Raw genomic sequence first — 14,963 nt, 5'->3', positions numbered from 1 at the left:
TCTCGTGCATTGCTGATGGGAATGCAAAATGGTACAGCCACTTTGGAAGACAGTTTGGAAGTTTCTTACAAAACTAAACATATTCTTATCTGGCCATCACACTCCTTGGTATTTATCCAAATGAGTTGAAAACTTATGTCCGCAGAAAAACCTGCACATCTACATTCATAGCAGCTTTATTTATAATTGCCAAAACTTGGAAGCAATCAAGATGTTCTTCAACAGATGAGTGGTGGTACACCCAGACAATGGAATATTATTTAGCACTAAAAGTAAATGAGTTATCAATCCATGGAAAGACATGGAGGAAACTTATACATGAGTAGTACTAAGTGAAAAAAGCCAATCTGAACAAGCTACGTCCTGCATGATTCCAACTCTGTGACATTCTAGAAACCTCAAAACTACTGCTGTTTACTGGAAACAGTAAAAAGATGAGTGGTTGCCAGGGGTTAGGCGGGAGGGAGGCATGAATAGGCAGAGCATAGCGGATTTTTACAGCAATCAAACTACTCTGTATGATACCATGATGGTGGCTACACATCATTATACATTTGCCCATAAAATGTACAACACCAAGAGTGACCCCTAATATAAGCCATGGACTTTGGGTGACAGTGATGTGTCAGCATAGAGTCACTGATTGTAACAAAGGTTGTTAGATGGGGAGACCATGCACGTGTGGGGACAGGGGAATATGGGAACTCTGCACTTTGGACTCAATTTTGCTGTGAACCTAAAATTGCTCTAAAAAATATCCTATTTAAAATACACTTTGAGGGCTTCCCTGGTGGCGCAGTGGTTGAGACTCTGCCTGCTAATGCAGGGGACACGGGCTCGAGCCCTGGTCTGGGAAGATCCCACGTGCCGCGGAGCAGCTGGGCCCGTGAGCCACAACTACTGAGCCTGCGCATCTGGAGCCTGTGCTCCGCAACAAGAGAGGCCGCGACAGTAAGAGGCCCGCGCACCGCGATGAAGAGTGGCCCCCGCTTGCCGCAACTAGAGAAAGCCCTCGCACAGAAACGAAGACCCAACACAGCCAAAAATAAAATAAATAAATAAATAAAAATTAAAAAAAAAAAGTTAATGAGTATTTCTTATTAAAAAAAAAAAAATACACTTTGAATAACTATTTCCATTTTCCTCATGTTTCCAAGGTCCACAAAGATGCCTAAATATGTCCGTGAACAAGCTCTGATCATCGCCTGCCTCAGAGTCCATGATTACACAGCCCCAAGACTGACCCATCCCTTGAGGTCCCTCTCTGAGTCTTGAACTGTCTCCGGCATGGGTAGAAATCCACACCACAGGCCTAATGAGATAAAGGATAAATACAAAAACCCTCTGGGTTATGCTCAGTCTAGAGATGACCTAGAGCCAAAGTTTCTGGGCCCGAATCATCACATATCCACCTAACCTTTCTCTTAAGTCGTCTCACACTGTGCCCTGGGTGGCTAGGTCAGAATGCACTTGGCTGCCAGACACCATGGTCCATCCTTGATGTCCCTGTTGCTAGGTTTCCATCTATGAGGAAAAGGTCCCTGACAATATGTGCACCAGATTGAGAGGGCTGGAAGGCTTCCTGGAACTAAAAACAGCTCCAGGGCCAGAGGAGGAGGGATGGGGGGAGACAAGGATCACCTGCCAGTTTGGGGATATCACAATAGGTTGAGGGGTGCAGGCTGCATGAGGAAAGGAAGGGAGGGTCCCAGGAAGTGTGAGTTATCTTTTGGGCTAGTTCAGAGCTGTGCTTGTGTGGGCTGTGAATCTGCCTTCCCGCTCCAAAATGGCGCCATGGCCATCCGGGCCACTCCCCAAGACACAAGGCTCCTTGGCCTCACTTTCCCCCCGGTTCTAACACAGACATCTGGACAAAGCCCAGTGAGACCACGGAAAAAACATTTGAGACAGTCAGGGAACTTTGTCCCTGCCCCACTCCCTAGCCCCAAACATTGTGTGATTTTGGACAAGTCATCTAGACCCTTTGGGTAAAGGTGAAGGAAGGCAACATAACAGAGCAGTGGAGAGATGGGTTCTAGAATCAGGCAGGCCAGAGTTTGAAACCCAGTTCCACCACTGGCTCCTCGGACAAGTTACTTATCTCTCTAAACCCTCATTTCCTCATCCAGCAGTACCTCGTGAGGTTGCTGTAGGGCCCAAAAAGGAGTGAATGATTTCATCCAGTGTCACTGAATCTCTAATACCCAGTGCCTTTGTGGCCAGTCCATAAGTCTATCCTATATTCTTTCCCCTCCTCCCACATTTAGTGGCTGCTTTAATTTTATTTATTTATTTATTTATTTATTTATTTATGGCTGTGTTGGGTCTTCGTTTCTGTGCGAGGGCTTTCTCTATTTGTGGCAAGTGGGGGCCACTCTTCATCGCGGTGCGCGGGCCTCTCACTATCGCGGCCTCTCTTGTTGCGGAGCACAGACTCCAGACGCGCAGGTTCAGTAATTGTGGCTCACGGGCCCAGCTGCTCCGCGGCATGTGGGAATCTTCCCAGACCAGGGCTCGAACCCGTGTCCCCTGCATTGGCAGGCAGATTCTCAACCACTGCGCCACCAGGGAAGCCCATTAGTGGCTGCTTTATAACACTTTTTTGCTTCTATTTAATTCAAACTGCATATTCACATAATTTTAATTTAAAGAATCACATAGTTCTACAAGGTTCCCCTCCCCCCAGTTTCTCCATCTCAAAGGCAACTACTTAAACTCTTTGCTTGACGATACTTTTGATACATCTGAAGTTGTGCCATCCTTGGAAAGGGAATTAACGAGCCAACAGAGATGTCCTAAGTTTTGCTTGGAATGCCGGTTGTTCTCTCTCTCTCGCTAGATCAGGTCCAGAACAGCTAAATCAAACAACTTAGAGGGAAGATCCAAGAACAGCAGCCTTCAGAGATGGGGCCGCAGAAACCCAACTGTTTAACTAAAATACGTATTCACTGTACACTTTGCTTTTAATCAATGTGCCTCTCCGGTTCCATTTTAAATCCCTGCGCTAGGGGCTCTGCCCGGCCTGGGAAGAAGTTCTGCTCTCTGGCATAGATCAGTACTGACATCCAGTGGTCACAGAGGATTCTCTGCCTGAAGCTCTCCATCTCTCTCTTCCCAGAATGCAGTGGATGTTCACCCAGGGAAAGGAGGAGCAATGGAGGCTGACAGCTACGGATGGGTGCTGTTAACCTGGATCTGTGTGATCTGTGTGATCTGCAGCCAGAGGCAAGCAACCCAGACCAAGGCCTTGCCAGCTTACAAGATGCCCAGGGGTTATTTGAATGATGACCCTAGAGTCACAGGGAGAAATGGGGGCTATCACCGGCAATGTGGCAAGACCATAAAAAATTAAAATGTTAAAGAGCCACAGGGCCTTGGAAGACACACTGGGTTTTAAGTTAGAAAACTTGATTCAAGACTTGCTGCTCTGTGTCACCTTGAGCAGTCCCTTAAACTCTCTGTGCTTTAGCTTCCTCACCTTCCTCACCTGCTCAGCCAGCCTCATAGTGTTGTGGTGAATGTCAAATGAGAATGTTTGCAAAGCGTTTTGTAAGCTGCAAAATGCTGTACAGCTGGGGCTGCTAGGATGGAATGGTGATGGACAGGGCAGGGCAAGCTGGAGCTGGTGAGGAGATGCTAAGTATTGATACTATGACTCTGGAGGCTTGGCCAGCTGACAACACTTCCAATTTCCAATTTCACTGAAACTTTGGAGACTCAGCCTTGGACTGCCAGGGTGACCTCATCAGAAAAGGGCATTCTGCATTTTTCTCTGGACTCAAGTCTCAAAGATAAACATGGGTGAGTAACTTCAAGGGCCATCTAACTTCGAAAATCATATATCAAACAGGTTTTTAAAAACAGAATCATAACCCAAAGAAAAAATATGAGGCACCTTTTATTCTAATATCCAAGGGAGCTATTGTTAATGTCAATTGCACTGGTAGACTACACCCTTGTACATTTCCTGATAATTTTTTTCTTGTTTTTCCACGTGTATTTGGACTAGGGTTTTGCCCAGGAAGACTGGTCTTGCAAAGTGGCTCTAAATGAAATTATGAGATGACCAGAGATGTAGAAATGGTGTGTGCATAGGAGAGAAAATGTAGGGAGGTGATTTTGGAGGCTCAAAGACCACATTCCTGACTCTTTCTGTTTGTGCCATCAGATTTCATAAATTACTGGAGTGGAATTTTTAAAAGTTTAGTCTAGTCTTTCTACTTGAGCTTAATTTAAAAGAAACAAAAGCCAATCCTCTCGTGTTTCCTAAAGGTATCAGAGGGCTTTGAACCCAAAGAAGTATTATGCTGCTGCTTCCAGATTTCCATACAAGTGTATCTGTCAAGGAAAAAAAAAACAACAACTGTATTCTAGTCCCAGAAGGGGTTTATTACAGTTTATAGAATTATAAGAAGGGCTGAAAGAAACAAGTGTAATTTCCAGTCACACAGTGGAATCAGGCCACAAGGGAGCAGCTGACTCTTGTACTACCAGGAAGCCACCTACTGACCTGGGAAGTGTCCAGCCCTCAGCAGCTCCAATCCAGAGCAGCAGACGAGTGCTGCACCCTGCACCCACAGAGCAAGTGATGGGACATGGATACTTTTGCTAACACTGATTCAAAAGAGCCTGATTCCCCCTCAGCTGGCTGAGCTTGTCAGCATAAGCAACAGCTGAGCAGCCTCTATTTCACATCCCCTTCCTAATCTCACCTAAAGGTGTCTCACTGGCTAAATCTAAACTACACCCAGAATCCTAGCTGTAAAGGGGTCTGGGAAATGTAGTTTTTCCGTTTCTGGCTTCCGCACCATGGAAGGGACACCAGAAGGAGAGTGTACCAAACAGTGAGCACCATGCCCCCACAATGGCTTGTTTTTATTTTATTTTAGAGTTATTTTTTTAATTGAAATGTCTTTTAATTACAAAAGTCATACATGGTCACTGTCAAAGACAACAAACAATACAGAAATGAAGTAAAAAATGAATCCAAATGAATGAATGAATCCAGATGAGTCCTGCTCCAATCCCATTCTCCAAAGGGAATCACTGTTCAGAGTCTGGAGGGTAGCCTGTCAGAGGTTTTTGTGCATTTGCGGAGGGGGGTGGTTGTACTGCATACGGTCCTATAATTTGTTTTGTCACTTGGACGTATATCCTAGTGGTCTTTCCGTGAGAAGAGATGTGATTATAAGTCACATGTTTAAGAAGAGCAGCCGAGTGTCCCATCAGAGGAACCCTACCAGTGGACGTTGAGGTTGCCTCTAATTATTCCCTATTATACATAATGCAAAAGGAACAGCTGTTCAGACATTTGGAAAGGTCAGATTTCCAGAAGCAAAAGACCTGAACCATATTTTGAAGCTATATCTTCCCAATCACCACACGGTCAGGGGACTTTGGCCAGAATTTGACTCAAAAAATTTCATCTGAGCCCTAAAGATTTTGACTCAGCAGACATTGATGGAGCCTCAGTTGTCAGCATGAGGGCTTCCTAAGCATGCCCCCCGCCATTCCTGCCCTCTGCTGAGAACAGATAGGACTATGCACAGCTAACTAGTGCCCAGTTCAGGGAGGTGAAGCACAGAAGGCAAGGAGAGCAGGAGAGAGGACATGGCTTTGACCTCCATGAGCACTAGAGTTGGGAGTGTCAGAGAGCTAAGGTTAAGAATCCTGCTCTACCACATGGGGATCCAGGGACCAGGAGGAAGGCTGGGTCACATATCATCTGCTAGGTCCCCAGACAGCCACCTAGGACATGTGCCATCTCTTGGCAAAGTGGACACCAGCTGCTGCAGATCACTTCAAAGTGTGTTTCCCCTGCAGTTGTTTTTAAAACCTTCACTGCAGCTTGTCTCTGTGCAAGCTACGCTGCCCCAGCATCTCAGCCAAGTCTATCCCAAGCCTGGATACAACAGTGGCCTGAGCGCTAAGTGTTGCAGTGGACATGTGCTGCTCTGTCCGTCACATCCTTTCTCTGCTTCTCTCCCAACGGTGTTCGATTTTCCTTTAGAGAAGTCTCCCTCCTCCATCCTCCACCATGAAATCTGGACGGAATTGCCTCCCACACTCCCTGCAACGTATCCCCCTTCCCAGGCTAGCTAGTGACTGATTCAAGGATAGGCCTCGGATGCAGCCTGAGCCATTAAGGAAAAGTAAATCCCAGCCCTTCTAAAAACTCAATGGTAAAATATCCTCTCCTTTTCTGAAGGCCTGAAATGGATGCATGCTGCTCCTTTAGGGGAATCTTGAAGCCTGAAGCTTCTGAGGGTCGTTCTGTGAACCCTGAGAATGGTAGAGTAGAGAGGTAAAGAAATGACTTCAGGGACATCATTAGAGCCTGGATCAAGCATTACCTGAAAGCATGCTTTCTCTAGACTTCTAAATCACATTAGCTATTAAATCTACTTTATTGCCTAACCCAGTTTATATTGGAGTTTTCTGTCATTTGCATCGTACAGAGACAGATACTTTTTTGCATATCATCCACAGAGATATTTCCCTTAAATGGCCTCTAAAAACAACCTATATGCAACCTCTACCACTGCCCCTTGGCACTACCCCAGAAACAGCTCAAGCGGGCCTCTCAGTGAGAGCTCTTTGAATGTATGGCCTAGAAAGTTAACCCAAACTGGCTTAGACAAAAAAGAAGGACAGGAGGAATCAAAGCAAGGGCTTCCAACACTTCGGGATATTCTCTGTCTCTTCTCAGCCTCTGGCTTCATTCCCCAAACGTGCTTTATTCATGAGGCCGGAACACAGCTACCCTCAGCTCTGGGCTCACGTATGCACAATTATTGCTTAAGAGAAAAAGGTTCATTCCTCCAGCTCAAAGTATAAAAATCCCTGAGAACAACTCTGATTAGCCCAGCTTGGGTCACATGTACATCCTTGGGCCAATCACTGCAGCCAGAAGAATGAGCTTCCACAATGAGCTCTGTTTTTTGTTTGGTTGGTTGGTTGGTTGGTGTGGGGCAGGATCTATTGCCATGGCTCTAGACCCAATTTGTTGGAATGAGGAAGGTGCAGTTCCTTGAAAAGGGGGAGCAAAGCTGAGAAAGAGAATAAGGAATGCTGACAAGTCATAATAAAAATGCCCACGACACCTCAGAGCCATTGTGCAGATCAACTGACAATGAGTGCAAAAGAGCTCCCATAAAATGGCTTTGTTTAAAGCCTGCTATGTGATGCTTCCTGTCATTTGTAGACAGAGAGTCACTGGTAAAACTCAGAAGCTAAGTGGCTGGGCGACCAACCCAGGACTTAGAGGCAGGCGTGACTGGTTTATAACTAGCATTGTGACCTAGGGTGAGTCACAAGACCTCTCCAAGTTCAGTCCTATAAGGATTAAATGATATAACGTGCCTGGTACAACGTCTAAGGCTTTAGTGCCTTCCTCCCTACATTTAGAATCATTTTGGAAGAAGGATTTAAAAGCCCAGTTGTGAAAATCTCCTCTAAGGATGTCAGCAGCTGGACAAACTGAGTGGGACCCAACTGTCCAAGAAAAAAACTGATGCCAAATCAGCCTTAACCTAGAAAAGTTTCAAGATATCCTCTATAGCAAAGAAATGCCCAAGGAAGGAAGCAAAGGAAATGTGAGTTTGGGTGGGCTTTTTTTCCTTACTCAAGCCATTGTTCAGTTAATATACTTTTTTTTTTCTTGAAGTTGAGTCTGATACCAGTTCTTTGGGTTGCAGAGTCCAAAACTGGGTAGGCAATGTGCGTGGAGTTCTTCAGCCATTTATCCACATCCTCCAGTGGTCATAGGCCCATCACTGCATGCTGGGTGTATGACCAAACAAGACAGGTTTATTATCATGGTAGCCACATGCCCCAGATCTTCTAGGACTGGCCCAGTTTCAAATAGCCTGCCCTGCTCTCTTCAGGAGCTCACCCCCTCACTCTATACCCCATTTTGCTCTCTTCATAGCACTTCTCTTCATTCAAAATTTTCCTATGTGCTCATTTCTTGGTTGACTTGTTTATTTTCTGCTGTCCCCATTAGGACATCAGCTGCATAGGAACAACCCTCATCTGTCCTGCTCATTACAGGATCATCAGCTCTCAAAACAGAACTGGCGTGTGCGGGCCACATAGCAATATTTATTGAATGGTGCTGCCCTGAATCAAATGATTGAAGAGTTGTCAGACCATGTGGCCTGTTTTTTTGTTTGTTTGTTTCACAAGAGATAGCCACAGCACTTGAATTTGGAACTTCACTCCCGTTTCGGCCTTACTATAAACTTGTGAGTTAGGCATTATTATTGTCTCCATTTTATAGGTGAGGAAACATTCAGAGAGGTAAATGGTTTGTTTGACATCAAATGATAGACAGGAACAGAATCAGGGCTCTCAGTCCAGTGTTCCTTCTACCCTAGCAACACATGGAAAAGTTAGATGAAGGATAGCAGATCAGAGCAGCAGTGAGGAGGCCTTGAGATCAGAAGTAGTTAGGGTAACACCAGAAGTTGCACTTTGTTTATTTGTTTGCTTCTGAAAGCTCTTTCTGGGAGCCTAATATAATTTCGATACAGACACTTCCAATTCGCTGAACTCTCTCATGACATCATCTGCTACAGATGCCATGGTCTTTCTTAAGATCCAGGTGGGGATTTTAAGGACAAAGAGCTCCGAGCATGTGAAATGCTTGATACAGTTTTGTTCCTGTGAGTCCGGACACTTTGGGCTGCACGTGACAGAAATGCAACCCAAAGTAGCTCAGACAAAAAGGAGGTATCTCATCCAACCACGGGAAGGAGAGAGCTGCAGCTGGGCCACAAAAACAACTGAAACCAGGAACCCCAACACCACCTTTCCTCTGCCCGTTGAGTTAATTCTCTCTCCCTGTCGCCCAGTTTTCTCCATGTGGCTGAGAACACGCTCACTCACATCTTCCATCTCCCATCCCGAGGCTCCCACCTCCAAATGGTTCCAGTATTTTAAATTCACAGGGAAGAACTCTGATTGGTCCAGCTTGAGTCAGGGGCCCGGCACTGAACTAATCAATTGCACGGGTGTGGCACAGGCTCGGGACCACAGAGCCCAGACTTGGTCCTATTTCGGTGAGCCTCCTTTAGGGAAACGGCAATTGTTGTGATCTGGGCCTTCACCTCATGGGGATCTACTACAGTTGGGTGCCTGATAATTTTGACTGCCATGTTGCCTCTTCAGTTACTTTCATAGTGCTAAGAGATTCGTGTTCTTCTTGAATTAAAACAAAACAAAACCCTCCAACTTTCTGCATTCTTAAGTGGTAAGACAGACATGGGCTGACTGACCTCTCAAGGTCAACCCCTACCCATCTGTGGTTTCTGGATGGCAATTTCCCTATAGTCCCAACGTTCTCCTCAGATGTGAGCATCCCTCTGCCCTATCTCATAGAACCAGAAAACCTGGTACCCAGAGACCCTAAGAATAAAGGCTGGAGAATAAACTTGGCTGAAGAGGATGAAACTCTGTTGAACCGTGAGCGGCAGGAAGAAACTCCTGGCCTCCAAGTGCAGCACCAGGCAGAGTCCAGGTCTCCTAGCTCCCGGTCCACCAGACTGCCACCCCTGTGAGCCCGAAGCCTCTGAGGCCTCCCGGCCCTACGTGTGCCCTGCCCATCTCTCCCTACAGAGATGTGGGTGTTCCCCCCTCCAGGGGGAACCCGGGACCTCCTGAAGACACAGATCTCCATGGATTTAGGAGCCAAACATGTAAAAGGCTCCAACACCACAATGCTGCTCTGCCCTTTGCTCTGTGGGAAAGAGACAGTGAAAACCAAGGAAGCAGGCAGTGCTCCTCGTCCACAGGGATTAGCACTCCTAGAATTTACTGCTGAATCTTAAAATGAAAATAAATGCGATAAACCTAATGTTTCTCATGGTGGCTCTCAGGCTCAGGAAGACCTTCTGAATCTCCAAAGAAAATTGGGAGCCTCTGTAGCAGGATTTCAGGGTTTAGAAATGGATCCAATGCTTCCACCCCTAAAATGTGCCTGTAGTTTACAAAGTCATGCCTGAGATACCTCTACTGGGTGTATTTCTTTGGTATGTAGCACTGAGATATAGAAGTGTATAGCAGTGAGTGAGTGACATTTACCTGCCATTTAGAGGGCAGACAAGATGTGGGGATTACACACGGGAGGAATAAGGCCTTCTGAGAAACAAGGAGGAGGTGATGCTGGAGCTAGGACTTAAGGGAGGAATAGTAAGTAGCTAAGTAAAGTCATAAAGAGCAAAGAGAGGTTATATGAGCATGGGGCATTCTGGAAAACTCTTGACCGGGGCATAGGGTGTGAGGTCAAGGGTAAGCTCATGAAAGCCCTGAATGTCATCTGACACATTGAGACTATATCTTCTAAGAACGGAGCAAGCACAGATCACTTTCCAGATGAGCTAAATGTGACCAGAAGGAAAAGGGGGCTTGTGAGCCATACATGCCCAAAGCAGAGCGTGGCCTGTGTTTCTCCATCACCCCCAGCGGACACCAGCCGGCTCACTGCCCAGCTCCCTTACCACAGTCAGCTGCCTGGAGAAGGTGAAAGAAGACCAGGGAAGGGCAACGCGCAGAAGATCCACCCAAGACCAGCCCAACCCAGGAGATGGCAGACAGCAGTTTGGAGGCTGGCCATGGTCCATCGGCCCCAAGTTAGAGCTGCTGGTGCCAGGCCAATATTAGAAAGGAGGGCCGTTTTGGCCCAGAAGACACTATGCCTTGCCGGCGAGACTTGGAGGGCAGGGCTCTGGACCACAGAAGGTTTATCACACCTGGGCAGGAGGAGGCCCCGCCTTCACAGGCAGTGAGACTCCCCATGAGGAAGCGTGGTGGTTTGGTCAGAATTGCAAGCACTCAGGCAGCCTGGGAGCCACCTGACTGCTTCCTCTGTTCCTAGGAGCCAAGAGGCCCTGAGAGAAACAGGCACAGAATCAACAGGGGTTGGTAATAATGGCTGTGCCCTCGTGCCTGCTCTCTCCCTCCCCCTCCCTTTAGGAAAAGGCAACTCTCCTGATTAATTTCTGGCTGCCTGTCATTGTTCCTAACTTGTCATCAATCCCAAGGTGTGCCACGATGCTTTATATTTATCTAGAATTGCTTGCCTAGGCGTGCTGAGTCGGCAATCCTATTAGCAGAATTTTTTTTTCATTGTGTTTGTGAAATGAAATAAAATAAAAAAGGCCCTGTCTCCAGAGAGCTCTTCCTGCTTCATTTCTCTGAGCACCGTCAGGCTCTGGAGAGATCATGAGGTCTTTTCAGGGGGCCGAGGGTACACCTTTACCTTTGGTGCTGAGAAGGCCTGGGGGGACGTGTTGCTGGCTCCTCCAGCCAGGAGCAGGCAGCGTCGGGGCGAGGAAGGGAGGCCTGGCTGGCCGCAGCGGGGAGGTCATGCAGCTGATGCGTGACCAAGAGGCGGCGGTGCAGGACAGGGCGGATTAAGGCAGGGAGATGCGTCCTAGGCCCCGTGCTGCCCTTCCTACCTGGGGGTCTTAAGCATGTAATTCAAGCTCTGAGTGTCACTTTCCTCATCTGCAAAGTGGGGAGAACAGTTCCCGCCTCACAAGGATGAAATGAAAGCTCATACGCATAATTCCTTGGCACAATGCCTGGTGCAGAGACATCCAGCTAATATTTCAGTCATCCCTTTTGGGGCATTACATTCTACAGTGCTGTATGTTAGAGCTTGCCATCTGATGGTGCAGGGAGAGGAGGGGACCTTTTTCTGGGTCCTTTGGAGGGAATAATGAAGGTTTGGGGAAGGCTTCAAGAGCCTGAAACATACATATGACTAATGAGACCGGTGGGCAGTGAGCCTCCTGAAACTGCTCCAAGGAAGTGATTTACTGCCCAGAAGCAGCGGTGCTCCAGCATCACTAGCCGGAGAGAACTCGAGAGCACTTTCCTGGGTCACAGACCTTAGCCTTGCACTCACCGTGCTCCACGTGAATAGTCTTTGTGTCAGAATTTATAAGAAGTCCATTCTTAGCTGGCCTTTGTGGCTGCCTGCCCCATCAGCACAGGCTCTGTGCAAAATTCAGCCCTCTTGTTCATGCTGAAGAGAGAGCGGGGAGCGAGTTCCTGCCTCAGTGCGAGGTTAGGAAACGTTTTAAGCAATTTTCATAGAAAAGAAAACCCTCCTGCAAAGCCCCACCTGTATGGAAATCTTGGTCCAATACTGCAGTGGGGTATTACACAGTCAGTAAAAGCTGTGTGGAAAAAGGCCTGTGAAAAAAAGCAGAGTACAAAGTTGTGCATACTGCATGATCCAAGCTATGATAAAATGCATTAAAAATGTTTTAAGATGAATGTATACCTTCTTGTGTCTAGCCAACGGACACAAGAAGCCAATGAGGCTTGTATTTTTTTGGTCTTCTTCCTGCTTTTCTGTGTTTTACTAATTTTTCCTTGAGCATGTATCTTTATAATGATAATAAGGACAAAGAGGGGCTTCCCTGGTGGCGCAGTGGCTAAGAATCTGCCTGCCAATGCAGGGGACACGGGTTTGAGCCCTGCTCCGGGAACATCCCATGTGCCGCGGAGCAACTAAGCCCGTGCGCCACAACTACTGAGCCTGTGCTCTAGAGCCCATGAGCCACAACTACTGAAGCCCGCGCGACTAGAGCCCGTGCTCCTCAACAAGAGAAGCCACCACAATGAGAAGCCCGCACACTGCAACGAAGAGTAGCCCCCGCTCACCACAACTAGAGAAAACCTACGCGCAGCAATGAAGACCCAACGCAGCCAAAAATTAATTAATTAATTAATTAAAAGAAAATAAGGACAAAGAGAAAAAGGAAGAGGAGGAGGTTAAGAACTTTGAAAGTCCTCTCAAGCCTCTGTGTATTGCTGGTTCCCATTTAAAATCACCCTTTCCCTCTCTGGATACCAAGAAGTCACTGGGGAGGGGGAAGCACCATAGCAACAAGTCCATGGGCATCAGACCAGAATCTACAGCTGCAGAACCTAAGGCCACTTCCCAGGCCTGCAGTGTGCTGACAACCTAGAGAATTACACCCCCTCATGTTGACTTTCTTAGCATCTCACATGCTAGAGAAAGAAAACATTGATGAGGCCAGTGGTTCTCCAAAGGCAATCTTATACACAAGTTTAGTACATAAAACAGGTTAAAAAGGAGCCAGACAGCTTATTAGGAGGGAGGAAAAGAGGAAGGGAGGGAAGGAGGGAGGGAGAGACAGGGAAGCTTCAACCATCCCCCCTCAGTCCCCCACTCCCCACCCTCCATCCCCTGGTCCATGAGGCCCTTCTTTGGATTTCCATGGAAAGGAAACACAGCCTGAAAACCTTGTAAGGTTCAACAGACCCATCGTGTGGAGAACAGAGACAATGATAGTGGGAAAGGGGGAAGGTTTCTAAGTAATTGAGAAATATCTTTTTGCTGAAAATCCATTTCCATTTAAACAGCTGCATCCAGCTGTTTTAGAAACAAGCAATAAGAATGTATTTACCAAACAAATATATCTTCTGGGAAAAGTGTAAGGTTTGATATGTGAATACATTTAAGTCTGAATTATCCAGTTGCGTCACGAGCCCTGCGATATGAGATTGAATAAAATCGTGATTACTAGCAGTTGATTCAGACTTACAAGTTGTTCCCAGTGAGTTCTCGGCTGGGCTTCGAGGTGGGTGGGGATGCGTTGGAATACCCTTTTAGGTTTGTTTCTACCTAATTGTCTCTTGGAAGAACAGATTGCTATGGGTGTTACTTTCTTTTCTTTCTTTCTTTCTTTTTTTTTTTAAATAAAAGGTGAGTTTGTGTATTATTGGAACTCATTTGCAAATATGACCTAAAATATTAAAGGCAAGAAATGTGTTTTTTCTGCATTTGGACTATTTAACTTGGTACCTTTTCAAGGTCTAGATCCTGATGAATGGGAAGCTCTCAGCAGCCTTCAAACACATCTGCCATCTCACCTGTTCAGCCACTGGGGAGTTGAGTGTTTTCTTTCTTCTGTCTTTAAAGAGAGTCAGCCAGAGGCCACAGGTGGCATTCTCAAACCTGCTGGTGTGAGTGAGTGTGTATGTGGGCGGGGTGCTCAAAGGGTCCCTCTGAGCGCATTTCTGGTCTGTCATGTGCTATGTGCTGCCAGGACCCAGCTGAGAGGAACCGCAAGAAAGGGTCTGCAGAGGTGTCAGCCTTCTTTGTGCCCCAGAGGCAGCAAACTCCTCTGCAGGGACCCTTCATTGCGGCCACAGCAGAGACTAAGAAGCCTGATGAAGGCTCTGATGAAGACTGCCTACTCCACCAGCTACTTCTTGGGTGACCTTGGGCAAGTTTTTCCGCCTCCTTGGGGCTGTGCCCTCACCTGTAAAATAGAGATAATCACAGTAACTTGTTATTAAGACTTTTTACATAATCCCATTGGCATTGTGATTATGTGATTATGTAAGAAAATGCCCAAAACTTTTAGAGAGACACACAAAGTGTATAGAGATGAAACAACATGAGATCGTGGGCTTAAGATAACAGAGCAAAAATATAGTGGGGAATGATCTCATTTACATCAAGTTCAAGAACAGGCAGAGTGAATCTATGATGATAAAAATGAGAATGAGAATGAGAATTGAAATGAAAATGAAATGAAATGAATGAAAATAAGTGAAAAACGAAAAATGGAAAAGAGCACCAGGCAGCTTTCTGGAGTGCTGGAAATGTTCTATAACCTGATTTGCGTGATAATTACATGGATGCAAATATTCGGAAAAACTCATCAACCTGCAAATGATTCAGAAAGATGATGGTGATGTTGATGATGATGATAATGTGTGTGTAAAATATGATAAAACAAATGTGGTAAAATTTTAACATTTAGGGAATCACATTAAAGAGTATATGGGAATTCTTTGTATTATTTTTGTAACTTTCTGTAAGTACAAAATTATTTCAAAATAATAAAAGTTCAAAATAAAAAGAAAACTCATACCTGTACACTTAATATCTATGCATTTTACTGTGTATAAATTAC

Source organism: Balaenoptera borealis (genome assembly GCF_965194805.1).
Source record: "Balaenoptera borealis genome assembly, chromosome: 10".
In the NCBI taxonomy this organism is placed as follows: Eukaryota; Metazoa; Chordata; class Mammalia; order Artiodactyla; family Balaenopteridae; genus Balaenoptera; species Balaenoptera borealis.
The sequence above is the reverse complement of the archived record's forward strand: the minus strand, read 5'-3'. Positions refer to the sequence as shown.